The sequence below is a fragment of the Sus scrofa genome, chromosome 1, assembly GCF_000003025.6.
Source record: "Sus scrofa isolate TJ Tabasco breed Duroc chromosome 1, Sscrofa11.1, whole genome shotgun sequence".
In the NCBI taxonomy this organism is placed as follows: Eukaryota; Metazoa; Chordata; class Mammalia; order Artiodactyla; family Suidae; genus Sus; species Sus scrofa.
The window spans coordinates 3,399,044-3,426,919 of NC_010443.5; the positions used below are offsets into that span (position 1 = coordinate 3,399,044).

General features: G+C 49.4%; 1 non-coding gene across 1 annotated transcript; it reads left to right on the forward strand.

Annotated features, from left to right (window-relative positions):
- On the forward strand, positions 4,661-27,876 carry C1H6orf118. Its single transcript, XR_001305834.2, has 10 exons — positions 4,661-4,978; positions 10,139-10,811; positions 11,630-11,752; positions 12,583-12,642; positions 16,113-16,237; positions 18,425-18,483; positions 22,456-22,634; positions 25,148-25,201; positions 25,794-25,855; positions 27,682-27,876. It is a non-coding gene; the product is annotated as a chromosome 1 C6orf118 homolog (transcript).

Below are 27,876 nucleotides of genomic sequence, written 5' to 3' on the forward strand. Positions count from 1 at the left end.
TCTTCAGCACAGCAAACCCTTCCTGCCGGACAGCTTGCTGAGGGCACAGCGCTGAATATGCTACAGACAGGATGTTTTAAATATCCACTTCCCGTGAACTGCATCAAATGATTACTGTGTTAGAAACAAATTCCGGGGAGTTCCCATCGTGGCACAGTGGAAGCGACTCTGACTAGGAACCATGAGGTTGCGGGTTCGGTCCCTGGCCTCGCTCAGTGGGTTCAGGATCCGGTGCTGCCGTGAGCTGTGGTGTAGGTCACAGACATGGCTCGGATCCCACGTTGCTGTAGCTCCGACTGGACTCCTAGCCTGGAAACCTCCATATGCTGTGGGTGCAGCCCTAAAGACAAAAAACAAAACAAAACCAAAAAACAAATCCCTTGAGCTCCCGCATCCACACGCTCTCTCGCTCGCTGATCTTGCAGATGGGTGTCCTGTAAGCTGGTCTGAATTTGAACCCTTATCCTCATTACGTGGGTTTGCCTTTTCTTTTCTGTTCTTTTTTTTTTTTTTTTTTTGCGTTTTAGGGCCTCACCTGCAGCTTATGTGGAGGTTCCCAGGCTAGGGGTGGAATCGGAGCTACAGCTGCAGGCCTGCACCACAGCCACAGCAACACCAGCTCCTGAACCCTCTGAGCGAGGCCAGGGAACAACCCCACAATCTCATGGTTCCTAGTCGGATTCGTTTCTGCTGCCCCACGACAGGAAGCCTTTTTTGGAGGGGGGCTGCCTTTTTCCTCAGCCTTACGGTATCCCAGAGCCGTGCAGAGAGCGGCAGTTCTCTGCCCCGTCCCCCCAAGGCCACAGGGACCCTAAAAAACAATGCTGACCAGACAAACATGGATCCAGCAGGTGCAGCGGGGTGCCTGTGGCCGGGGGACGAGGGCAGGACACGGCCTTCCTCTCCAAAGCCTCCTGTCACTTTGCTGTGACTGGCTGTGTCCTTGTCCCTTCCTGCGATTCCCGTCTCAGAGGCACAGTTCCAGGAGAGACAAAAGGGCAACGACATATTTCTTGGCTGAAGAATCCCACATATGGTACAAGAGAGTTTTTAAAATCTTCCAAGGGACACAGAGCTGATGTGGGTCTCGCGAGAGGAAGCCGAGCCTGAGCAAACAGACCCACAGACGCCGGTTCCCCGCGCGCCACCTCCCGCCTCCTCCCTCCGTCGCGCAGACGGAAGCCTCCCCCTCCCGCGCGGCAGGCTTGGATTTCTCCTCAATGGTGTGGACAGGGGAGACCACGAGGGGACAATAAACCCAGGAATTTATTTGAAACGTCAACCTCCAACTTTTTAGTTGGTGGTTGAATACGTTGAGATGACAGTGGCCTTGCTGACATCGTGTCATTCATTAGGTAGAACCCTTGCTCAGAAGGACTTTCCTGTACCATGTAAATGCTCGGCCACGAACAAGAAAGCCAAAGAGTGTAACATACAGAATGACCCCGATACGTTATTATACTAACACACGAAGGAAACATCATTTGCCTGCTCAGCCTCGCCTGAGCTGCAGAGGCCACACATCCACACACCTGTTCCCTAAGCCTTCCAGGTACCCGACTCTGTCCGTGTGAAGTCACCGGACTTTGGGCCCGACGGGCTCTGGCCCAGCTTTCCGCTAACTCTTGCTCATCTCTTACCTGTAGCTCCTGGGAGCTGGGCCCCCACCTTCACGCACTCCAGGGGCGGAGGGTACGTGGCCATCAGTCGACACCACCGCCGGTGTCTGGTGGCTGGAAGGGAAGCCCTGAAGTTGTTCTGAAATCTGGAGCTCTGTCGTTTCTATTCCAGCAGGTGGTCTCATGCCCCGCCTTGGTTCTCTGATGGGCAAGCCGTCCGGGGCGAGCCAAGTGTGAGACTGTGAGGGGGCCTCGCCTCAGAGAGAGGTGGGCCCACAGCAAAGGTTTGCCTTCACGTATTTTTAAGACTGGAAAAGCAGGAGCACAGAGGTTTTCAGGGGAAATGTTCCATCGGAGGGAGGGAGGGGGGCGAGGCGGGGGAGAGGGCTCACCTGTGGGGTGGGGGACCCCCAAAAGGCAACCACAGCCGTTAAAGGGAGACTTTCCTTCCACGGGCGTCAGCAGGGGCTGGGGCTCGGTGGGAGCTGTGCCCTGGCTGCGCTGCTGCCTCTGACTACCGCCCCGGCTCGTCTCAGCCCTGGCGACAGAGTCAGCCTTCTCCAAGGGACATTTGTGTAAAGGCCTTCAGCCTCGCCTTGCTGTCCGCGCGGCCCAACTGACACACCCCCGACGCCGCTCCCCGCGCACCTGCTGCTCTCAGCATCCCCAGGCGTCCACACGCCCCGGGGCTGCTCTGCCATTTCCCTCTGCCTGAAGCTCCCCAACCGCAGCTGTGTCCTGCCTCCAGAGCTGAGGAGGCCCAAAGGTGTTTAAAACGTCACTTCAACTTCACGCACTTTTAAAAATAATTTTCTGTCAATATATCCATTTGCCAACCTTTGGGGGTCTTTAGTTATTTTGCACAATAAGTGCTCATTTATTTGTTAGCTGAAAACGCGGTACCTGAAAACCTGAAAATGTTTACTTTTGACCAGTACCTCTCCAGCGCCTGGTCTGCTCGGAGGCTCTGTCCCCGCCCCCCTCGCCCCGCTTCGCGCGGGGTCCTCCCACCGCCCCCTCCTCTGCGCGCCTCTCAGGGCTGCGTCTTACCCCTAGGCTGTCTGTCTCTCCTCCACTCAGCATCGGCAGGGAGTAAAGCGTGCGCTTCTGCGGCTTGGCGAAGCAAGAGCGCACGTACTTCCTCCTTCCTTTCTTTCTTTCTGGACGCGGGTGGACGGAGGACGCGCGGACAAAGGACCCGAGTCGGCTGCCAGCGCCTCGCCTTCGCTCAGCCGGGTTTCAAGATGTGCTCCAGCGCCACCTAGAGCTGACACACAAAATAGCACGGCCCTAACCGAAGTGGCTGCGGCAGGGGTTGCAGGGATTCCTTTGCAGACATCTGGCCTCAGGGAAGATCCCTGTGGTTTTGGCAGATGAGTCCATTGTGCTCTTAACGTGACACTTAAATACATTTCTGCTTCAAACAGTTTGTTGAAATATTTAGCAATCGGAGAGCCGCAGGTGGGCTTTTAAGGCTTGATATTGATCTGACCATTGACTTCCTGACTCTGGTGTGTATGGGGTGGATTAATTCGCTGCTGTATATGTGTCCATAAGAATTACCTTGGGGAGTTCTCATCGTGGCTCAGTGGTTAACGAATCCGACTAGGAACCCTGAGGATGAGGGTTGGATCCCTGGCCTCACTCAGTGGGTTGGGGATCTGGTGTTGCTGTGGCTTAGGCCGGTGGCTACAGCTCTGATTAGGCCCCTAGCCTGGGAACCTCCATATGCTGCAAGTGCGGCCCTGGAAAAGAAAAAAAGACAAAGAAAGAGAAAGAGAGAGAGAGAAAGAAAGAGAGAAAGAGAGAGAAAGAAAGAAAGGAAGGAAGGAAGGAAGAAAGAAAGGAAGAAAGAAAGAAAGAATTGACTTGGGAGAAACTTAGGTCTTGGGAACAAATGCATTATTTTCTCTGGTCTAAACAAGTCTCTGTTTCCATGTAGAATGAGCCCTAACCATTCCTGGGCCCAGGGGCAGCATGAGGGCTGTGCTGGCTGAGACCTGGAGGAGGCCAAACCCCTAGCCCCTGTGGTCACAGAGCCCTGTCCCTTCAGCCTGCCTGTGGAGGGAGACCGGGTACCTCTGTCACCTGCCTACCTGTTCAGAGTGGAGACAATGGGATGTCTGTCTATAAAAATAATTGGCCCTTTTACTAAATCACTAAATAGTTCTGAGCAGAAAGACTCACTCTATCATCTCCAAGAGGTGGTAATATAAAAACCTGGGTTGCCACACGTTTGCTCTTAATTTATAATTAACCGAAGGAGGGAACTTTTGTCTCCTGGGTCAGTGCTTGGCCACCCTTGTGTAAAGGGGGCATGTCCTGTCGGCACGTGGAGTTGTGGTCAGATGCCTGAGTACCGTGGACGTTGGAGAGAGATCAGGAAACACTTCTGCTCACTTTCTCCGGCTTAAATTCACACACACCTGATCAGGAAGCCATCTGAGCATGCCAGGAACATAACTTCATGGTTTCCAAAAGGTTTAGATTTAAAGGGTCTGGCCCACATCAGTGGAGAGAAAAGAAAAACGCCAGGTGCCCAGAGTCTGTCACAGGCACCAATTTCATCCTCATCACTCTCTGGGGTGAGTATTGTCACTTTGTCACCCAGAGCTGGTGAGCAGTGAGCGCTGCTCAGAGTCACCCCTCCCGAGAGCAGTGGCGGCAGCATTCCACGACGCTCAATTCTCTCTGGCTGGAAGAGATGGAAATAGAATTACAGTTTTCAAAGACAGGAACCCTCAGAGGGTTTTCGCTTTTCCTCCCTTGACACATAGGGTAGCCTGAGGAAGAAGCACAGATTCTGCAGCCGAAGTGTGCGTTTATTTACATGCTTCCACTCCTTGCTAACTGATCTCGGGCAAGTTACTTTACTTCACTTGATCTCAATTCCCTACGTAGAACTTTGTGGATAAAAACACTAAAATAACCAAATGATCACTTAGAGACAGGCACCTACGATGCTCTAGAACTCCAGGTCCAGTTGGCTGGGTTGTGCACTGTACAATTGGCACATCTCCTTAGAGGATGCCTAACCAAGGGACAGTTGCCTCTGGCTCCTTAGGCTTTGGAAAGGAATTAGAGCATGTAAGGTTATGTTGATGTTTTTCAAATCACAAAAAGTGTTTTATTTTCAAAAGAGAAACTAACCTGTAAATCTAGTTCTCCCTGTTTAAGAAGGCCAGAGGCAGGAGAGGGGGTCAGAAGGAGAACCTCCTTGGCAGGGCCAGGGCCTGGTTGCCCAGCAGCCAAAGAGCCGGGGGAGGGGCTCAGAGTGTTTGTCTGTCTCCACAGCAACTGCCAGGCGGGCTGCCGCTGCGGTGAGAGGGGGCTGATGGCTGAGGGCTCTGAGCCTGGATGTAAGTAGACGTCGCGGGTTTGGGGCTTGGGGTTTGATGTTCCTTGGTTGTCCGATTGCCTAGGAACCCGGCTTCTCTAACCCGGTGTGAGAAATGGAAACCTTTCTGGTGGCCGCAGCTCAGGTCCTGGGGCACCTCGGTCTAGGACTGGATGTGGGGACCGGAGCCTTCTCGGAAAATCCCATAACAACAGGCAAAGAAAGAGGTCAGAGGAGTGTGTGGGTCCGCTGGGAGGAGGAGGGATGGGAGAAATTTCTAGACACTGTTAGCTGTTCTTTTAAAAGAAAGCATTTCAGAACCTTTTCTTAGCAAATGGCCTGACCGCAATCAGCAACCACAAACCACCGGGCAACCACCTCACCGCCTACAAAGCGCCCGTCCCGCTCTTATTTCTTCTCTTGTTTCGGGAACCTGGGGTATTGTGATGTTACACCAGGCGGGGCGACTTTGGGACTTTCGCCTCTGAAGCCCTCACTCCCTGTCTCACCACACAGGGCATGAAAACACTGATGAGTCAGATGAATGTGGGGCAGAGAGAAAGCTTGTTGGACGGAACCAGGCTAAATTGCAAAATATTTTAGTGGGACTTCATTTCTTCCAAGTGCATTAGTCCTGGTCTCTTCCAAGGAAGAACCTGTATTCTTCCTCAGTACAGGTGTTCATATCTGACTCCCTCCATTTGCTCTATCCCCTGAGGGAGGGACCACAGCGTGTGGTCCAGAATAAAATTTTAAACTATTATTTACAATTCTGAAAAGATGACTTCCTTTCCACATTTATTCCCTAAACAAACAAAAAAAGTCCTGATCTTTTTCTGAAGATGCTGATGTGAATACAAGGCAGTTCCTTCCCCTGAGGAAGTTTCAGAGTCACGGCAGGTGTGTCACAGGCACATACAGGGAACGGCGCCAGCACCACCTGTAGGGTTCAGGAAAGGAAGAGTGAGTCTTGGGAGGAGTTTTGAGTTGCCCAGGCCTACAGGACGGGGCCAGACAGCGCAGGGGAGAGTCTGGGCGGGTGGAAGGACCTCCTGGAGGCTCTGTTAGGAGTTCCTGGGGCCATAAACACAGGGAGGGACTCGGGGTCTAAAGCCTGCTGCCCCAACCCTGACCTGGCCGGTTCCACCGCCGGCCCCCGGCAATGAGTTCAAGGGGTGGGGTCTGCCTGCTCTGTTCTCTGAATTCTTTTTTTTTATTGTTGTTGTTGTTTTTGTCTTTTTAGGGCCACACCTGTGGCATATGGAGGTTCCAGGCTAGGGGGCTAATCCAAGCTGCAGCTGCCTGCCTACATCACAGCCATAGCAATGCAGGATCCCAGCCACGTTTCGACCTGCAATGGTGGATCCTGAGAGGCCAGGGATTGAACCTGTGTCCTCATGGGTACTAGTCGGGTTCCTTACCACTGAGCCACAGTGGGAACTCCTGTTCTCTGTCTTCTTGCCGCTAACACATCCCGGAATGTTTGCTGACTTCAGGGTGGAGGTGGGGAGACAGCATGGCAAACACAGGTGGTGTAGAATGTTCTAGAAAGAGGCCAAGGAGATTCCTGAAGGGAGTCCAGGATTCCCAGAGATCAGAAAACACAGGGCAGTGATTTCTAGTAATTTTGATGTTAAAGACCTGTTGCTTCCGTCCCGAAAAAGATGAATTACTAAAAACAACACCCTGTGTTTAGAAAGGTCAAACGCTAACAATGCTTGAAATATGTATTTATTTATTTTTTCTTTTGTCTTTTGGGGGCTGCATCCGCAGCATATGGAGTTTCCCATGCGAGGGGTCCAATCAGAGCTACAGCTGCCGGCCTTCACCACAGCCACGGCAACTCAGGATCTGAGCCGCATCTGCGACCTTCACCACAGCTCATGGCAATGCCAGATCCTTAACCCACTGAGCCAGGCCAGGGATCGAACCTGCAACCTCATGGTTCCTAGGTGGATTCATTTCTGCTGTGCCACAATGGGAACTCCTGAAATATTTACTAAATCAAATCTAGTCCTGCAAACCTATTACTATGTCTTCCTTATCAGTATCTATTCAAGAGCTTGGTTTGGTTTTACTTGAAGCAAATTTATTCACTGATCATGAACCACATTTTAAATGAATTATTCCAGCTTTTTTTCTCCCTGCTGTCAGGATGAGATGGCAGGATATGCAAAACACAATGTTTACAGTTAGATAAATAATTAAAATATTCATTGCTGAGATGGGACTCTTGGTATCTGTCATAAGAACTTGGCAGAAGGAAATGGAATTTGGATTCTGAGTCCAGTGACACATGTCTTCCCAGAATCTCAGCAAAGCGAATTCTAAGTCAGAAAGTGATTGTGCTAATTAATTTGCTGGTGGCTCCAAATCCTTTTTGGACCTAGAATAAACAAAGGAAAAAACAAAAATTAAGTCGCCTCCTTCTCCCATTTTCCGAGAGGGTTGGCCTAATGTGAGCGATGGTGAATGTTATGTGTTAGGGTAGGTGGGCCACCGAGCTGGATATTTGATCAAACATCATTGTGGATATTTCTTTCAAAGGTTTTGTTTTTTTTTTTAATGAGATTAACATTTAAATAGCTAGCCTTTGAGTAAAGTAGGACCTGTGGGTGGGCCTTGTCTAATCAGTTGATGACCTGACTAGAGCAAAGACTGCCCCCCCCTTAAAGACTGACTTCCCTTTAGGAAGAGAAAAGTCCTCAGCAGAAGGCATTTGGGGGTGAGCTCTGTCCACGGCCTTCTATTTGCCCTGCACATTTTGGACTTGCTAGATGGCAGAACTGCATGACCAATCCCTTATAATAAATCTCTGTATATATTCATCCTACCGATTGTTTCTCTAGAGAAGCCCAACTGATGCATTTCTTTCTTTTTTTTTTTTAGTGCTTTCTTTACATTTTGGGGCCTTTGACGAAGTATAATGATTATGTCTTGAAAACTTGTTTGATGAATATTTTATCATTTCCTACTTGGTTTCTTTGAAGCACTAAGGGTCCTACTGCCAAAAGCATGTCCTCCAGTGTCCAACCACACGGGAGGGAGCGGATGACTGGCTTCCCCCCGGGACAGTGCAAAGGGAGCCTGGGCCCCGCTCGGTGCTGGCCTGGGGCGTGTGGAGCTCTGGGACCAGGAGTCCCTGCCCCCTGCTCTGTGTGTCCGGTACAGACCAGACTGAACTCGAGGACAATGCTCTGCAGCTGGACCGTGTCTCACGGGGCCAGTGACCCGCGGCAGGGAGGGTGTTGGGTGACGTCACCACATGAGCTCAGTCACAGGGGAGGGTCCCGAGGTCGAGGGCACAGCAAGTACGTGGAGGTCAAGGGCTCAGCAAGTATGCGGCGTGCGCTCGCTGGCTCAGGGATGGAGGGGGCCGAGTGGCCAGGAAGGTGGGCAGCCCTTCAGAGCTAAGAGTGACCCCAGCAATAGCCAGGTAGTGAGAGGGACCTCAGCCCTACGCCCACAAGGAACTGGATTCTGTCACAATAGGACTGAGGGCATATTTCCCCTCAAAGCCTCCAGGGACCCAGCCAAGCCCACACCAAAGGGCTGTGCTGTGGTACCCAGATCAGAGAGCCTGGCCATGCAGGTGGAAGCGCTGACCACGGAGGAGTGAGCAGCGCTGCCGGGTGTGGCTGGCTTGTCACACAGCAGGAGACGCTGTCGCACCTCCTCCCGTTCTCTGCATCCTTGGCGGAGACACAGGAAATGATGTGTCCTGCTTTGCTGTCCTGCTTTTAGACGTGGATCGGCCGGAGTGGCTGGGGCGTGGGTCCTAGAAGGTGCCGTGCTGGCTCCCTGGGAACAAGGGCAGAAGCCAAGAGTTAGGGGAAAACTGCTGTATTCAGAAACCAGCGCTGCCCCGTGTCAGGTGTCAGGACCTGCGCTGGTCCCATCACTGCCCTCAGCTTCCTTGTTACAGAAGGAGTCTAGTACAGATGGGGGTGTCCTGGGGCAAATTCTCGGTCATTGAGAGCTCAGGACAGGCCCTCGAGGGCGCAGGTGGGCCTGATTCGATGCCCTGTTGCTCCTGCCTTTCGCAGCTCGGGGCACAAGGTGGGTCTCAGAGGAAAGACTCTCTGCTCGTTTATTCCTCCAGCTTCTCACGGGGCTGACGGCTCCCTGACCAGCACAGCACACGGCCCGAGAAGGAAGCCCTCTTCTCATGTTGAATCTGGGCCTCCTGGCGTTCGACCAGAGCGCCTAGCGAGGAGGCCTCGTGCGAAAGTCCTTTGATAAAGATGGGCAGCATATACAGAGCCTCTGTTCCAGGCCACATGCTTTTTGCCACAGGCTGTGCTGTCTGGTTGTCAGTCAGCCCCGGATGAGTATCCCGATTGTGCAGAGGAAGAAAGTGGTTCAGAGAGGTTGTGTAAGAGCTTTGCACTCACGCAGCTAGGAAACGGGTTCAAAAGGCCGGGCTGGCCCACTAGCTTATGTCTGGGCCGAGTGCCCAAATGGACTCGTACCTCTGGGACCGTTTGTGGAGGGATTTGGGCTCCCTGTCACCGTCCCGCAGGTTTCACTCTATGGCTCATTATCTTCCTGCAAGTGGGGAGGGAAGGGGAAAGAGTGAGTGACCTGTCGGCCGAGGAGGGATTGGCCCAGACTCCTGGGACATTTCATTTTAAGGGAGAAAGGGAGACATCTGCCTATATCCCCTGGCAAGGCTGGCTTCAAGCATCATCACTAAGACTTACAACTATGCTTTCAGACTTTTCTTCCAGAGCCTCTGCTAATAGAGTAAGGAATCCCAGAGTTCCACTGTGGCTTAAGAACACATCATAGTCTCTCTGAGGATGCGGGTTCAATCCCTGGCCTCGCTCAGTGGGTGAATGATCTGGTGTTGCCGTGAGCTGTGGTGTAGGTCGCAGACACAGCTTGGGTCTGCGTGGCTGTGGTCTAGGCTGGCCGCTGCAGCTCCGATTCGACCCCAGCCAGGTGCCACAGGTACAGCCCTAACCTGGCCTTGCAGGGTCTTGGGCTTTCTGATGGGAGTCGCCCACCTGTACCCCCAGTGCCCTGGCTGCAGCCAGACTGGCCTGCACTGGCTTCCTCGCTGCATCTGGGGGCTCCTGCTCTGGGAACGGGATCTGACAGCTCAGCAAATGCGCAGCCGAGTCCTGGCCTCCTTGTGGAACTAAAAGTGGCATTTAATGGTCTTGTTTTCTCCGGCCAGTTTACCTGCGGTGGAAACACTGTGAGACGCCAGGTGTTAGGACCTTGTGCAACCTGAGGAAACTTCTGAACAAGCTCCAGGAAGGGCACAGAGAGGATGTCTACCTGTACACCTCCGGACACCTGAACCCCAACAAGCTCTACAGGCCCCCGCGACCATCCTGTATCACTGGCCCAATGCCAACAGGCCCAAGGAGGAGAAAACCTTGGATGTGGAAAAGCCATCTGGTAAGAAGATCGAGAGCATGAAGGATGCTTTGGCTTATTTTACCGTCAACACAGCTCTGGGTCCCGATGACACCCAGAACACAGCACTCTTTAGGTACTTGAACCCTGGGGCACCCAGTTCCCACCCTTCGGAGGAGGACGTGATCCCCAAGGCGGCTCTGAGAAAGGAGGGGTCTCCGGATCGGCCGAAGAGGGAAGAGCTGCGGCTGCCGGACATGAGGGTTCTGAGGTTCAGAGCGGTCCAGTCCAGCCGCCAGTGCGTGTCGTCCGCATCAGGCCCGGACAGGTACCAGTACGTCAGCTCACACCTGGCTGGCATAACGAAAGCAGACAGTTACAGGAAGTTCCTGAGTTTCCAGAAACAAGTTCTTGCAAAGCAGGATCTCCTGGAGAACGATTTCACCGGGAGCAAGGCAGCCATGCGCCACGAGAAGAAGCTGGAGCAGGTGAGGGGGCAGCTCTTGATCCCGCGGGTACCTGAGCTACTTCCAGGGCTCTGACGACGGTGGGCGGAGCCTCGCCCTCCAATGCCTCATCCGCAGTTTCCAGGTAGAGTAGAAAAGGGCTGCCAGGGGCTGAGAAAACCGCCACGTGATGTGGCTGATAACAGGGCGGAATGACTGAAGGTTAAGTTTGGACACTGGTAGGTGGAAGGGATTTCGTGATTGACAGCGCTGGCTGCTGCATTGCAGTTGCGATCGACGCCTGTTTCCGGGGCAGCAGGAGTGTCTGAGAAGAGGTATTCCCGACGTGAAGGCAGGGCGAGGAGAGAGCTGAGCAGTGCAGGTCAGGTCCGCGTCGGGGTCAGGCACCTGCCGAAGGTGGTTTGACGTCACAAGAAGCGATTCCCTGAGCTGTCGGGGGTGGAGACTGGTACTTAGTGACGGGGGACCTGGCGCCGTAAGATGAGGATGCGGGAAAGCGTCTACGTGCGAAATCCCCAAAGCTGCTGAGGCTTTTTGGCTCAGAGGTCTGGTGGAAAGAGAGGGACCTTGAGGACGTTGTGGGGCAAAGTACATTCTTGACTGCAGAATGCAAGGAAAGAAATAAAGAAAAATCAGACTCACCAAACTTAGATCACCAGTAATCACTGGTCCCCCGCTCCAGTTCATTATCCAGCTCTGCTGAGGCGGATGCGTGGGCGGTGGGAGCTGTACCCCCTGATAGAAAGCCCCTTGGGGTGTCTGATTCCCCAAGCTGAGAAACTATGCCAAAAGGAAAATTAAGACGCCCTAAAAAGGGGTTGGTTCTCTTTTTCCTCCAGGAGCTCCAGAAAGTCTGTGTATGTGACCCTGGAGACCTCAACAGGCTGCACGTCTTTGGAGAAGTTTTTGAAGATATTTGCAATAGTTCTTTGATATTTGGTGACATCTTGAAAGAAATTAAGGTACTAGAAACCCTCTTTTCCCAGAAAACCACTGGCAGCCACGCATGGCCTTCTGCACACGTGAGCTCAAGCCTCACAGAAGTTCTGCCGCATGTCACGGTGTCTGTTCTATGCACGAGAAATATCGTTCATGGACTCACGGGAATGTGCCTTCAGCACACGAATCATAAATGGAACACGTGAAATAAACGGCTGGCTAGCTCATCTGCAAGCCCAGATTATTCTACTAAAGCTTCCTAAGTATATATAAGCTCTTACGAACTCACCTATGTATATAACACAGAAACTTCTATGGTTATGCATATGTAATTTTATGTGAATCTTTATCGAGCCGTAAATTTGTTGTGATTTCTTGGTGAAAGTAACCGTTACATCAAAGCTGAGTTGGAATTCAGTTGTTACAGAGTCTGTTACTGTCCAGTGTCCAAGGACAAGCCAGGCTCGTAAGCAGGGTGCCGTGGCCTGTCCTCCAGAGACGGTCCCCCTCCCTAGAGAGCCATCAAGGCAAGTCAGCAGGACCCAAGCCGCGGGGCTTCCGAGTGGCAGGAGGTCATGTGTCATCGATGTGACAGGGCGTTTTGTGGTTCTGTCCTGAGGTGATCAATAGTTAGTTCTCAAATACACTTTAAAGACGGCGAGATTTTGTACGTTTTAGGGTGTGTGCTGTGTAATATATCACAGGAGCATCTTATAGCTTTTAAATGAGCTGAATCGATACCCTTTAACAATTTTATTTACAGATGCCAAAAACTTGCAAGGTGCTGTAGTTTCATAACGTATTTCCACTGGAGCCTTCCTTCCTTCCTTCCTTCCCTTTCTTTCTTTCCCAGGAAGAATATGAACTCTACATGCTGTTACTTCTGAAGACCCAGCCCACAGAACAGAATAAGGTAACTGTCAATCGCGCAAGTCCTACGTCCGGCCTGTTTCTTCATTTCATCAAACTTCCTGAGCGCTGACAAACCGTCTGAATCCCCGAAGCCCCCTTTGTGCCCTTAGACTTTCCAGTGGCTGATACCTTTGTCAGGAGCGGGTTCTGTTCCCCTGAAGGACACGAGAGAAGGACTAGCCTTCAGGTAAAGACGTCCCCCAGGTAGCGGACTAGCCAACTAGCCTCCTGCGCAGGGCTCACAGGGTTGAGATCCAGGCGGGCGCTGGGCTGCCTTCCCTTCCGGAGAAGGTCAGGACGGGGAGGCAGGCGCATGTCTCGTTTTGGGCGACCTCCTCTGGCCACCAGTTCCCGGGGATCCCTGCAGGCTTGTCCTTCCGTAACCCAGTCCTCGTGGGTTTGCTTTGCTCGGATTCCGCCTCTCTCTCCTCGCTCCCTGCTGGGAGACCAGCGCCCTGACACGATGGTCCCGGCTCTGTGTGCAGCGCCTAGATCTTTCCCGTGGGTTCCAGGGACAGGGCATCAGCCTCCCGCTGGAGGCTAACAGGTGTCTTAAGAAGGCGGGTCACAGACTTTAAAAGAGGGAGGTTGTCCTGGATTATCTGGGTGGGCTCGATCTAATCACTCGAGCCCCTAAAAGCAGGGAACTTTTTCTGGCTGGGGTCCAAAGGGCGAGGTGGCAGAAGATCCCTGATTCCAAGCCTGAGACGGATTCAGGTTGCCGGGGGCCCTGAGCTGGAGCGTCCAGGTGCAGAGACTGGAGCGAGGCCCCTGAGAGCTGGGAGCCAGCAAGGAGGGGGCACTTGGGTCCTCCAACCCCAGGGAACTGGCTTCTGCCAACGTCCTGCGAGATCCCTGAAGGAGTCTGGACCCAGAGCCTCTGGAAGGGAAGGCAGCTCAGCCCCCGCCTGGATGTCAACCCCGTGAGCCCTGAGCAGAGGCAGCCGAGTTCACCCCGCTTTCTGCTCTCCACGTCTCGGATAATAACTTTGTGTTAAGCCACTCAGTTTGTGGTAATTTTTTAGGACATCAATATAAAAGCAAGGAAACGGCCCACAAATATCTCCGGAGTGTCCAACACTGTTTTTTTTTTTTTTTTTAATTAAAAAAAAATGTTATCGGGGTGTGGCTGATTTGCAGCGTTGTATCCAACGCTGTTTTTAAGTCGCCCTTGAACGTCTGCTCCCCCTGTGACCAGCACCCCCCGACTTGTGATTTCCTGATGAGACGAAATAGTGTCTCCAAAACTGTGCTCAGCTGGAGGCTGGGTGACCTCACTGGGAATTAGGGCTTGTGCAGGTGGAATCAGGCTAGGATGAGGTGTTTAGGATGGGTTCTCATCCAGTGACCAGGGCCCTGACCGGGTTGGATGCAGGTGCAGCCCGGAAGCTGGAGGCAGAGATGGACGGGCATCCCCGACCCTGAAGCGGCTGCACCGCGAATGGTTTGGGAGTAGAGAGGGCGCTGTGGGTAGTTACCGGGAAGCACCTCCAGTTGCCCTCCTCGGGCGGGAGAGTGAAGGATACTCTGAGAGGGCGGGCGTGCAGCCCCCATCAGCCGCCGCCACCTCATCTCACCGTGGCCACGGCCCAGGGTTCCCGCCAGGCTTGGGTCGCACCTGTGGATGCTCAGGAAGGAAAACGGACTGCAGGGCTGTCGTCATCAAGTGCGGAGCTAAGAGAATATAGCGCTATCCTAGGATGACTTTTGACATTTTGAGTTCAATGAATTTTTAAAAGCCTGTCTTATAAATTAGATGGACTATTTTTTCGGGCCGCACTTGTGGCATATAGAAGTTCCCAGGCTAGGGGTCCAATCCGAGCTACAGCTGCCGGCCTCCACCACAGCCACAGCAAGACCGGATCTGAACCATATCTACAAACTACACCACAGCTCATGGCCACACCAGATCCTTAACCCACTGAACAAGGCCAAGGACCGAACCAGCATCCTGATGGATACTAGGTGGCTTCTTAACCTGCTGAGCCACAATGGGAACTCCAAGAGAAAAGGGGTTTTTTTTTTTTTTTTTTTTTTTTTTGGTAGGAATAAGAAAGTCTCCAGTTAGGGGGTCTATCCTGTTCCTTATTTTCTGAGGTTGAGTCACAAAGACACATATGCCCAAATCCCAATCAAACACCAGTATGAAAAAATCCCCAGGCTGTCTGCTTGGGCAGCCCATCACCTAAGGAGGCGAGACCTTTGTTTCACCACATTTGAGAAGCATCGCTTTACAATCATATATGTGTATATATATAAATTTTCTCATAAGAGGTTGGATGGAGTTCCCTGTGCGGTACAGCGGGCCCTCGTTGCTTACCCACTCGAAATGTCTTGGTTCGCATCTACCAGCCCCACCCTCTCCGACCACCCCCTCCCTCCCTCTTCCCTCCACGATGGCACATCTGTTCCCCAAGTCTGTGAGTCTGTTTGTAGAACTGAGTTAATATCGTTTCTTGCTAATTTAGCAGACATCATTGTAGCGCTGCTACTAATGTGCTTGAAACACTTTCTTCAGCATTTTCTTTCCCCCACCCAAAGAGGGAACCCCCCCACCACTTTTAAAATTTCTTAGGAATAAAAACTTAAAATTAAAAATATATGTTTGGAGTTCCCATCTTGGTGCAGTGTTTAAAGGATCTGATGTTGCTGCAGCTGCTGCTCGGATTCAATCCCTGGGCTGGGAACATCCGTATCCTGCGGGTACAGCCATTAAAAAAAGAGATGTTTTACCCAGATCTCCACGTGACTAGCTGTCACTACTCCAACACATCCCTCCCTAATTACCTGTTTTCTTTTTTCTTTTTTTGCCTTTTCTAGGGCTGCTCCGTTGGCATATGGAGGTTCCCAGGCTAGGGGTCTAATTGGAGCTGTAGCCGCCGGCCTACACCACAGCCACAGCCACAGCCATGCGGGATCTGAGCCGTGTCTGCGACCTACACAACAGCTCATGGCAACACCGGATCCTTAACCCACTGAGCAAGGCCAGGGATTGAACCCGAAACCTCACGGTTCCTAATCGGATTCGTTAACCACTGAGCCATGATGGGAACTCTTTAATTACCTGTTTTCATTAGGATTTATATATATATATATTTTTTTTTTTTTTTGGTCTTTTTTGCATTTTGGCACTCCGTGCATATGGAGATTCCCAGGCTAGGAGTCCAATCGGAGCCATAGCCAGCGACCTACGCCAGAGCCACAGCAACGCGGGATCCGAGCCGCATCTGCAACCTACACCACAGCTTACGGCAACACCGGCTCCTTAACCCACTGAGCAAGGCCAGGGATCGAACCCGCAACCTCACGGTTCCCAGTTGGATTCGTTAACCACTGCGCCACCATGGGAACTCCTCGTTAGGATTTATATTTTTGACTCATCACACCTTGAGGACACCACGACAACCAAGGAAGGAGAGGCTCACTCCTCTCCTGTGTTTGTCTCCCCGCTCCCGGCCGCGTCCTGCCCAGACTTTGCTGACACACCTCCAGGGGCTGGAGAAGAGGAGGGTGAGGACAGCGGACGTGGACCAGGCCCGCGAGGAGCTGAGGGCGCTCGTGGCCGCCGTCGAAGCCGCCCTGGACCGGAACGACAGGTGAAGGGCCACGGTCTGAGTCCCTCTGTGCGGGATGTCACGTCTTCCAGGAGGTGTTAACACCACGTGACAAGCGCATTTTTTCACTTTTCCGGCCCTGCTGGGTGTGGCACACGACCTTCAACACCAACCCCACCTCCCTGCCACTGCCACAGGCCATCCTGTGTGACGGGGACTCGGCTAAATCCGGCGATTCTGTGCGGGGAGTTGGGGGGGTTTCTGAGGGAGTCCCAGGTCATCTTCTATTGTCGCCTGAGGATTTATGGCTGGGTGGGAGAGCTGCAAAGTCAAGACACTTTTTATGAGTCCCCTTAGTATTATTTTTTTATTTTAAAATTTATATTTATTTATTTATTTGTTTTTGCTTTTTATGGCCACACCCGTGGCAAATGGAAGTTCCCAGGCTAGGGGTCGAATCAGAGCTACAGCAGCCAGCCCACACCACAGCCACAGCAATGCAGAATCCGAGCTGTGTCTGTGACCTGCAATAGTAACGAACCTGACTAGGATCCATGAGGATGCAGGTTCCATCCCTGGCCTCCCGCAGTGAGTTAAGGATCTGGCGTTGCCATGAGCTATGGTGTAGGTCACAGATGCAGCTCGGATCTGGCGTTGCTGTGGCTGAGGCACAGGCTGACAGCTGTAGCTCCGATTCAACCCCTAGCCTGGGAACCTCCATATGCCGAGGGTACGGCCCTAAAAAAAAAAAAAGACAAAAATAAATAAGTGAAGCCCAAGCACAGATGTCAACAACAAAAAAAGGGAGACGTGAAGCAAGATTTGACAACTGAGGAAAGAAAGTGAACAAGTCCAAATTACGTTATAGAAAAGGACAATACTAGGGCACGCCTACAGAAGGATAATTTTGAATGAAAACATAACAAGGGGCATTAGAAAAAAGCAGGAAACTATCAAGAGAATTAAAACGTGACACATAAAGAAAACGAGGCAGAGAAAAAGTGGTTGAACTGGAAGCCAGGCAAAGATCCAATTCAAATGTAGTTAAAGTCCCTGAGAAGAAAATCAAAGCAATGGAACAGAAATATAACTAAATTTACAAGTGTAATACATTAGGAGTTCCTGTTGTGGCTCAGCAGAAATGGACCAACTAGAATCCTTGAGGACACAGGTTGGATCCCTGGCCTTGCTCAGTGGGTTAGGGATCTGGTGTTGCCATGAGCTGTGGTGTAGGTTGCAGATGTGGCTTGCATCCTGCATTGCTGTGGCTGTGGTGTAGGCTGGCAGCTGCAGCTCAGTGTTGATCCCTAGCCTGGGAACTTCCAAATGCCGCAGGTTTGGCCCTTAAAAGCAAAAAAGCAAAAACAAAAACAAACCAAAAACCAAAACCAAAACCAAAAAAAAACGATAACACATGAAAAGTCTGAGAAACTAAACCCTCCGAAATAGGCATTGAAGAGGCTTCTCACCATTGTCATTAATCCGTTTCACCTTAGCTTGTTCAAATCAGAGTCACAATACCTTTCTGTCTCTTTTCATCTGTGATAAAATGAGCTAATGTGTATGAAAACCTCACGCTCTCAGGCCTCTTGTAGACAGGCCGTGCTAAAGTCACTTGCGGTATTGATGTTTTTAACCAAATGGAGGGATTTCCCTCGGTGAATGCCATACTCATTAGATGCCCTTTTCTCTCTAAATTTATAGGAAATGAGAGAGCTGATGTGGTCTCTTTTGAACAAGGAAGACGATACAAAGAGATAACAAAGGGGTTTTATTTTCCTTCTTAAAACTTCTGATATTTTCTTCTCAGTTGAAGTATAGGAGGCTTTGTAACTTGTCTCTACTGGCTGTGACCACAGTGCATAGGGGAGATGGAACGTCTATTCCAGCATCGGTAGGAGTCTTCTGTTATTGGTCTCATGATGTCTTTACTGGCCTCAGAGTGTAAGATGGGTTTCTTTGCTCCCTTGCCTCTTAAAATTCAAGCCACAAAATCCTATCAGCAACCACGCTAAGACCAGCTCCTTCGATGGGTGGCTCAGGCAGTCTCGGTGACCGGACTGACCCAGGCGCTCATTTCTTTGGAAAGCCTTAGGTCATCTGTTGTTGTTAGAAACTAACAAAGATGCGGTTTTATTTCTCCATATTTAAGACTGTGGTACCAAAGTGACCAAAGGGAGAGGAACACCCGGGATCTAATGCTCGGCTCTGCTTGTCATCACTCCCTAGACTCCGAAGTGACCTGGAGCTGGAGCGCGGCTTGCTGCAGTCCGCCAAGAACAGACCAGGCAAGTAACTGCGGGATGTGGACCATCCGGTGTGAGTTTTGCCTGGACCTTCGGGGGAGGAGGGATCTTCCAACCTGGTCCACCGTTCACGGCCTCCCGCTGTTAGTTGTTTGCAAGGGTTTTTCAGAGAGGTCATCACATTTCAGTCATTGCTTTTCCCATCAAGCCCGTTAAAAATACAGGGAGTCTTCATTTCCTCGGAAGCGGTTTCAATGACGCACTTTAAAGAGAGGAAGCCGTTGATCTTTGAGAGATTCCTTTAGGGCGAGGATGATCAGCCGTGTTGCTGTTGCTTTGGGCAGTTTGGTTGCTTAACGTCTCTGTAACCAGAGACAAGGTGTGCCTTTTATGGCCCTCCAAGGCCTGGGTGGCTTTTCGTGGAATGTTGAAGAAAGGCCAGAGCATCTGTGGAGAGAATTAGGTCCAGGTTTGACTAAGATATTTGGAAAGGACTCCAAGCAAATTGACCAAATGGTATAAACATGAGCGTCAGCTCCCTGGAGCAACGGCCGAAGGACTAACGTGTTTCTCCCGGAGAAAGAGTCTGGAAAGAAGGGGTTCGAGGGGGAAACGGTGAGCGCTGTCCAGGGCATCCTCGCTGGATGGAAACAGAGGAGGGGGTCGTGGCCTGTCGGTTCCAGGGTCACAGCAGTGAAGACCGTCCAGCCTGGTTGGAGTCTTCAGGTCTTTGTCCCTGGACAGAGCGGTCAGCTTTTTGGACGACGGCGTTCAGTCTGGGCTTGGGGTGCCCTCTCCTGCAGACAGGGCCTCACCTGCCCGTCGCAGCGTCCCAGGCACACGGCTGTCATTCTGACTGCTTCCCCCCAGCTGCCTGTCTGTCAAGTGGGGACAAGGACAGCGCTCCCATCTCGGGTCGCTGAGAGGACTGAACGTGACCGCCCAGGGGAGGCAAGAGCCCGGGGCCTGGCACAGCGGCAATCTCTGCTGCCCAGTCCTCCTCGGACCATTATTACTGGGACCGTTTATTTATATTATAAATAATATAATAATTGCGACCCTTACGTGCTGCATGAGTGTCCAAAATATCTTGAAATGAGACCCACAGTTTAGAGTGTGGTGAAATAACCAAACTCAGATTGATTAGATAGCTTGCTCTTTGATCCTGACTATTCACACTCGACTCAGACAAAGGGCATTTTTCCTCCAGGTCTGTGACCGACTCACCCTGGAGTCAGCGCTTTTTCCCTCTCAGCACGTGAGGGCGTTCCTACAGGTCGAACCTGCTTTGGGTTCTTAGGCGAACTTGGCCTCAGGAGCGTTTTGTTCTCCTTCTGCTGGTTCTTCTTCCTCCCACGTGACCACACCTGTGTCCTTTACCTGCTGGGCATCTTTCAATGACTTCCTGTGGCCTGAGTCCCCCCGGGGCCACGTCTCAGTCTGGGTGACCTTGTCTTGTGACCCTTCCAGGCCTCTGTGGTGGGTGGGTCTCACCTTGCTCACGCTCTTTTTTTCTCTTACTTTAAAAAAGTTTTAAAAAGTATTGAAATAGAGCGCTAGTTTCAGGTGTATAGCAAAGCGATTCAGCTATATAAACATATGTATATATATAATCTTTTAGATTCTTTTCCGTTATAGGCTATTTGAAGATAGTGAGTACAGTTCCTTGTGCCGTACAGAAGGTCCTTGGTATTTGTCTATTTTATGTATAATAGTGTGTTCACCCCAGTCTGGTAACTTATCTCTCCTCTCTCTTTCCCCTTTGGCAACCATACGTTTGTTTTCTGTCTGTGCATCTATTCCTGTTTTGTAAATAAGTTCATTTGCATCATTTTTATCAGTTTCCACATGTAAGTGATATCAGATGACATTTATCTTTCTCTGTCTGACTTGCTTCACTTAGTATCATCCTCGCTCGGTCCATCCATGTTGCTGCAAGTGGCACTGTTTCATTCCTTTTCATGGCCGAGTAATAGTCCATGGTACATATGTACCACATCTTCTTTATGCATCCCTCTTCGATGGATACTTAGGTTGCTTCCATGTCGCGGCTGTTGTAAATGGTGCTGCAATGAACTCTTGCTGGTTCCTCTCCTGACAGGTCATGGGATGGGACCACAGCTCCCTGGCCTTCTGTTTCTTGCCCACTCTTAAAACAGGCCACTATTAAAAAAAAAAAAAATTAAGGCTTTATTGCTAAACAGTAACTAAATAAACTGGTAGAAACTCATAAAAATAATAACCAAGGAGTTCCTGTTTTGGCTCAGTGGTTAAGAACCCAGCTAGTGTCCATGAGGATACAGGTTCAATCCCTGCCCCCGATTAGTGGGTTAAAGATCCGATGTTGCTGTGAGCTGTGGTGTAGGTTGAAGATGGGGCTTGGATCCCGAGTTGCTGTGGCTGTGGTGTAGGCCCACAGCTGCAGCTCTGATTCCATGCCTAGCTTGAGAACTTCCATATGCTGCAGGTGCAGTCTTAAAAAGAAAAAACAAACACCCCCCCAAAACAAAACCCCAACATAATAAACAAGCAGAATTTACCAATTTTTCCAGGACTCTAGTAAACTTTTTCTTAACTTTTTTTCCAGGACTTCCTGCAGCTATGGAAGCTCTCATCAGAACCCAGAGGTGCTCTTTGAGATCAAAGCCCCTTAGTGGTGACTCTGTGTCTCCGCCTCCGTCCCCCTTAAATACGGTATTTGTTGGAGCCCAGCAGGCCTTTGGTTCTAAGTCTTTTCCCTGCTAAACGCCCTCTGTTAGGCTTAGGATCTGTATATGCAGCTGCCTCCTGGACACAGCGCATGAGTGTCAGCTCAGCACGTCCAAGGTTTAGCTCTCACTGTCTGGATTGGCACGTCCCTGAAAAAGTCAAAGGCTTTCACCCTCCTCGGCTCCTCCAGGTCAGCACAGCCTGTAGCCAGTGGCCAGGCTGGGATTCAAACCCAGCTCCTTCTCAGCCTCTCTGCTGGACTAAACTCATTATTCCCTCCCACCACCTTTGTTCTCAGCTGCGGCCAAGCTGGAACCCGGTGTGTTTTGCCATCTCTTCTCTACATCCCCGTCCAGCTCCTGTCTCGTTCCTAAATCGCTTCTGTCTCTCGGCACCTCCCTGATGCCACGGGCACTGTCCTGTTTGATTTGTTCCAGGGACTGCGGTAGCGTCCTACCTGGTCCTCCGGACGGGGCCTTGCCTTTCTCATGTCTGATCCCGTGGAAGGAACGACTGGTATCTGACGGCGTTTCTTCCCAGCAGAAAAGTGTTCAGCAGCTCTGACCGATTGGTTGGGGCCTTTGCGCATCTACTGCTGCTTCCTTTCTAGTGTGATTTCTTTTTCCTCTTTCTTCTTCTTCTTCTTTTTTTTTTTTAAGGCTGCACCTGTGGCATATGGAGGTGCCCAGGCTGGGGGTCCAATCGGAGCTGTAGCTGAGGCCCACACCACAGTCATAGCAACGCCAGATCTGAGCCGCATCTGTGGCCTACACCACAGCTCACAACAATGCCAGATCCTTAACCCACTGGGTGAGGCCAGGGATCGGACCAGCATCCTCAAGGACACTGTGCTGGGCTCTTAACCTGCTGAGCCACAGTGGGAACTCCCCTAGCGTTATTTCTTGCTGCCTCTCATCAGACGCTCAATGTTCTCGCCCTACTCAGTAGCTTTCCTTTTCCCAAATGTGCCAAATTCTGATCTTCCGCCCCCTCCCCAGCCCCGCCTTCTGTTGAACCCCTACTCATCCTTCTGGCTTCAACTTGGCCACGCTTCTCACCCTCGCATCTTCCCACACACTGAGGGTGTCAGGCCCTCAGTAAATACTTAGCAATTATATGAATGAATTCAAGGAGGAAAATCCCCATTCTTGCATCAGATAATTTTTATTGATTTGCTTCAAATTTGAGTTTCATTGTATTTGACAACTATATGCACCATTCACAATATTGTTAATAATTCATAATTGTATTAATAAGGGCTAAATATTAAACGTAGCAATACTTTGCTTTTTAAAAATATTCCAGAACCATCTGAGAAAAATGCGGACAAGGAGCCCCTTACTCTCATTGAGAAGGTCGAAAGAAAGAGGTGTGAAATACTCAATAAATGGGACGAAATCCAAGCTCTTGAAAGACAAATGAAAACAACTTTGGTTCACACTGGAATTCTGTGTATCACCGAGAATAAGATTAAAAGCTTAGAGGTATGCGGACGGTTTATTTGAATGTCTACACCGTTCTTTTGCTTGAAGACCTTCGCAAACATGTGAGGCGATTTGCTTTTGCAATAGGGAACAAAATAACACAAGATCTGGTCCAAATATATTTTGATTTCCAAACACTTATATTGAATGATTAGAATACTTAAGACATGTAGCTAAAACAACAACAACGAAGGTGATAAAAATTCTGTAGAGATGAGTTGTTCAGTTAGCTGGAAGGCAGGACTAGTTACTGTCACCAAGAATCTACTCTATTAGACTTTAGCAACGGTTGCTGACCATTTTCTTGATAAACAATGTAATATAAATTATGATTTATGTTTGAAATGCTACGATGCCCTACTGCTGAGGTTATAACATAAATTTTATTTGTGCAGAACCTGACTCAGTATAACTTCCACTTACAGGCTTTATTAGTGATATGTGTTTATTCTTTTGGGGGTTGTAGAATTACATGTGTTTTCCCAACCCTTTTTTTTTTTTGGCCTCTCCTGAGGCATGGGAAAGTCCCTGGGCCGGGGATCGAACCTGTGCCACAGCAGCGATCAGAGCCACGGCAGTGAAAATGCTGGGTCCCAAGCCACTGCCCTCAAGGTGCTCCCAACGTTACTTGTTTTTTAAGCCTCATTATTATTATTATTTTTAGGTCTGCACCGGCGGCCCATGGGAGTTCCCAGGTTAGGGGTCGAATCAGAGCTGCAGCTGCTGGCCTACACCACAGCCACAGCAACGCAGGATCCGAGCCTCGCCTGCGACCTACACCACAGCTCATGGCAATGCCAGATCCTTAACCCACTGAGCGAGGCCAGGGATCGAACCCAAGTCCTCATGGATTTTAGTTGGGTTTTTGAGTGCTGCGCCACCCCGGGAACTCCTAAGCCAAATAATAAAGTGCATAGGAAGTTGGTGGTCCCAGCCTGCTTTGATTTGCTTCCCTCTTTTAAAATAACATGTTCAGATTCCTTCTGTGTTCTCATTTTAGAGTCTGCTCCCCCCTTTTTTAAACTAATGTTCCGAGAAGACACACTCATTTGTAGCTGAATTTTTAAACAGCGACACTGTTATCGCTTCTGTGTTGTGAGCACGATAACACGCAAAATCATGTCACCTTTTCTTTCAAAATGAAAACCTCTTTCAATAGATTGAATCTAGGAACTAGAAGCTTTCCTATGATGGTTCCATATCCGTAATTTATGGTACTTTATTTATTATGTTTGTTTGGCTCCATAATTCAAATACCAGAAGGTACAATAAAAATTGCATTTATTAGCTTATTAAGTTGTTGATTTCTAGTTGTGGACTTGAAATGGTATTTCTAACCAGAAGAAGTTCAAAATTTACAATGTGCCAGATACTGCTGCAAACAATATAAAAAGACTATTTCATTTAATGTCCAGCAATCCTAAGAGACAGAGGTTATCATTAACCCTGTTTTTCCGGTGAGGAAACCGAGGCACCAATATGCTAAATAACTTGGCTGAGGTCCCACTGAGCGAGCAGCAGAATTAGGATTTACAGGCAGCGCAAGTTCTTAATTACTCATCATCCGCCTCCTGATACAATTGCTAATCCTTTTCAGTATGTGGCATCTCTGGAAGAGCAAGCCTTGGCACCTCCTCTCCGTCAGTATCTTGTTGACAGCTATTTGGATATTCTCATGTACAGAATTAACTAATTTTTCAGATGCAGCAATACTATTCCTGCTATTTCTATTGTGCTTATAGTGAGTGTATAGGCTCACTGGGGAAGAAGTGACAGCTTCACGATGGTAACATCCATACAGGATCATTTTATGTTTCATTTACTTTGATACATTGGTCTCACATATTTTTCTTTTACTTATTCTTGGGACTTTTTTTTTCTTTTTCTTTTGTCTTTTTAGGGCTGCACCCAAAGTATATGGAGGTTCCCAGGCTAGGGGTCTAATCAGAGCTGTAGCCGCCAGCCAATACCACAGCCACAGCAACACGGGACCCAAGCTGCATCTGCAACCTACACCACATCTCACGGCAACGCCAGATCCTTAACCCACTGAGTGAGGCCAGGGATCAAACCCACCACCTCATGGTTCCTAGTCGGATTCGTTAACCACTGAGCCACGACGGGAACTCCTTTTTTCTTAACATTACAGATTATAAACTGTTATTGCAGGTATGTATGTGACCTAAGGACAGTTTTATGTTTATGCTGTATCCAGCCATCCTAAAAATTTCTGCTACTCTGGAATTTCCCTAGAATTCTCTAGATTTTTGCTACCTCCACCCTCACCTCCTGTAGTTTTTGATCCAGGGGCCAGAATCCTTCCCTCTTACTGCATCTCCTTCAAGTCATTTTTGTTTATCCATTGTTTTTAAATGGTGGGCTTTTGAATACTATTGAAATTACAAGAACAGCAATCACATAGTACTTTTCGTTCCTTAAGATGGGGGAAAAATATTTACCAAATATTCTTAGCCAAGTATCTTTCTTTTAAAACCGTTTTTTTTTTCTTTCAGACGGAAACTGTAAAATTGGAAACAGCAAATAAAATTTTAAAGAAGAAAATAGAAGTAAGCTTTTGTGAATCAGTGTTTTTCCATAGAAATGTTATTTCCTCTAGTAAGTTCTCGTACCATGTCCTAAACCAAACATGAAGATATATGCATAATCTTTCTAAAATGATAGCCTTCTGTAATGTTAGAAATATCTTGCTGCAGAGATGTTAGCTTAAAACTGGCCGGTGTAAGCTCTTGTATAAATGAAAAAAATTCTTTTTTTCAGTATTTGAATGCGTCAATCAGACGTGCCCATTTCTATAATCCTTCCACGCATAACAAGTAATTGTAATGAGTTTATTCTGTGACAGGGAATGTGATGAGCCAGTTTCCCCAAGGACTTTCAGGACAGCCCATCAAAATACATGGTTACAATTTGTTGCTTAATAGATTCTAGCGCTGCTTTGATTGCATGTGTACATCTCTCTGTGTTACATGGAGCATGAATTAGTATGCAAGGCCTGATTCTAGAGGTGATAAAGTGTTTGAATGTAATTGGCAACATTATTGCCGTTACACGTAACCAGTATCAGACCATCATACGTGGCCAAATGATTTTTAATTCTTTTAATTTATCGTCTTTTTTTTTTTGTTTAATTCTTGCTAGAATATTGAAAACTACGTGAATCAGAGCTTGGGGAAGAGCAAGTTGAATGAGGCGGAACAACAGTACGTATCGACGCCTTGATCAAAGCGCTGTTACATTCTGATGCGGTTCTCAAACCATCCATTTAAAACTAGATTACACGAGCCAGTATTTTTGAAGTACTGGCATTCCTGAGTGTAAACTTCACATATAGATGTTACATCCTTTCCTGTGCTCAAGGATACTTAGTTCAAGATTTAAATCTCCACTGTATATATTATTTAGCAATATAGAAATAAATTTTTTGGAAAAAGCTGAAGAGCTGAGGGTGACTGTTCATAGGCAGGAGTGGGGAAGGTGTGGAGGCAGGCTATGGCTTTTAGGGATATTCCATCTTTGAAAAAACCGAGACGTCTATTATTCGGAAATTTTTATTTTTATGTTTTTCCTTGTTTTTAGGGCTGAGCCAGCAGCACATGGAAGCTCCCAGGTTAGGGGTCGCATCAGAGCTACAGCTGCAGGCCTACCCCACAGCCACAGCACCACCAGATCCGAGCTGCCTTGCACTGCAGCTTGTGGCAACCCTGGATCCTTAACCCAGAATTGAACCTGTATCCTCATGGATACTATGTCGGGGTCTTAACCCCCTGAGCCACAATGGGAACTCCTGAACATTTTAATGTAAAAATAAAGTGGCTAATTGATATCATCTGCTGCATAAATTTGGACTTTCTATAGTTCATTTCCTTTGAGTTGGTACCACCATTCAGATCTCAGGCTGCGGAGAGGCTGGGAAAAAGCACTGATGGTTTAAGTCCGTATTTGCGATACGAGCTTACTGGTATCAACATGTAAAAAGACACTTAGTGGTAGGTCCCGGGACATCCTCAAGGAACCAGGGTTCTTTCATCTCCCTTCCCCGCTTCCCTGGAGGATCCCTTTCCTTCTCAGGCCTCAGCCTGGCCACCTTCAGGCACAGCGCCCACGTCACGCAGAAGAAGAAAGGGACAGTGAGGGACAAGTGGGGAAGAGCCCCTCGTTAGGAGGCGGTTAGATTGTATTTAGAAAGGAAAGCCCTACCCAGGGACTCCCACCCGCCTCTCCTGGCAGCACCACGTCCCAAGGCCCCTCTTAGCAGCAAAGGAGCCCAGAACAGAGACCATCCACCCCCAGCTGGCATGGTAGGGAAAATCACGAAGCAGAGGTGTTGGGGCTGCGGACTGAGCCACACAGGTAGATCCAGGTTTTGTGAGCTTTGCATTGTTATTTTTTCTTTATAGGGCCGCACCTCAGGAATGTGGAGGTTCCCAGGCTAGGGATCCAGCTGGAGCTGCAGCTGCCAGCCGACACCACAGCCACAGCAACACCGGATCCCAGCTGCCTCTGCGACCTACACCACGGCTTGCGGCAGCGCTGGATGCTTAACCCACTGAGTGAGGCCAGGGATCAAACCTGCCTCCTCAGGGACACTCCGTCAGGTTCTTAACCTGCTGAGACAGAGTAGGAACTCGGAGGCTTGTCTTATATTGGGTGTCCTCAAAGGAAGGGAATACAGAAGTACAAACACAGAAGTGGGAAGAGTCCTTCCACTGCCTCGACAATGACCGTGGCCTGACCTGGTGCTGAAACATCATCACTGTCAAGGTAAACCCACCTCCGCCGCCACGCTCTACACAGCCTGGAAAATGTTGCAGGAGACAGTACCCTAAGTAGCAAGAGGAGCTGGTTATAGTCAAGGCCAAAAGTCTGCCAGGAATACCTTTTCAGATGAAAGTATGGAGGGTTGCAAAGTCTTACTTTTAAGCTTTCATGTAAATGTGTCCTAACACAGACATTTATTTTGAAATTGTCTTTCATGCTTCATGTACTTTTCTGTAACCTATTGTATTCATTTGTTATGTATTTTAAGGAACCTTTGGAAATTTATCAATGAATTTGTAAAATTAAAAGAATGGGGTGAAATCGCTCAAGCGACTGGCAGAGTGACCTATGAAAGTTCACAGCCACCGTGGATACAGCGTGGGAGTTTGCAGAGGAATAAATGAATGAAGATACATTTCTTTGGGTTGGTTTAAATTTCCAATAAAATTAATATGGTATACGT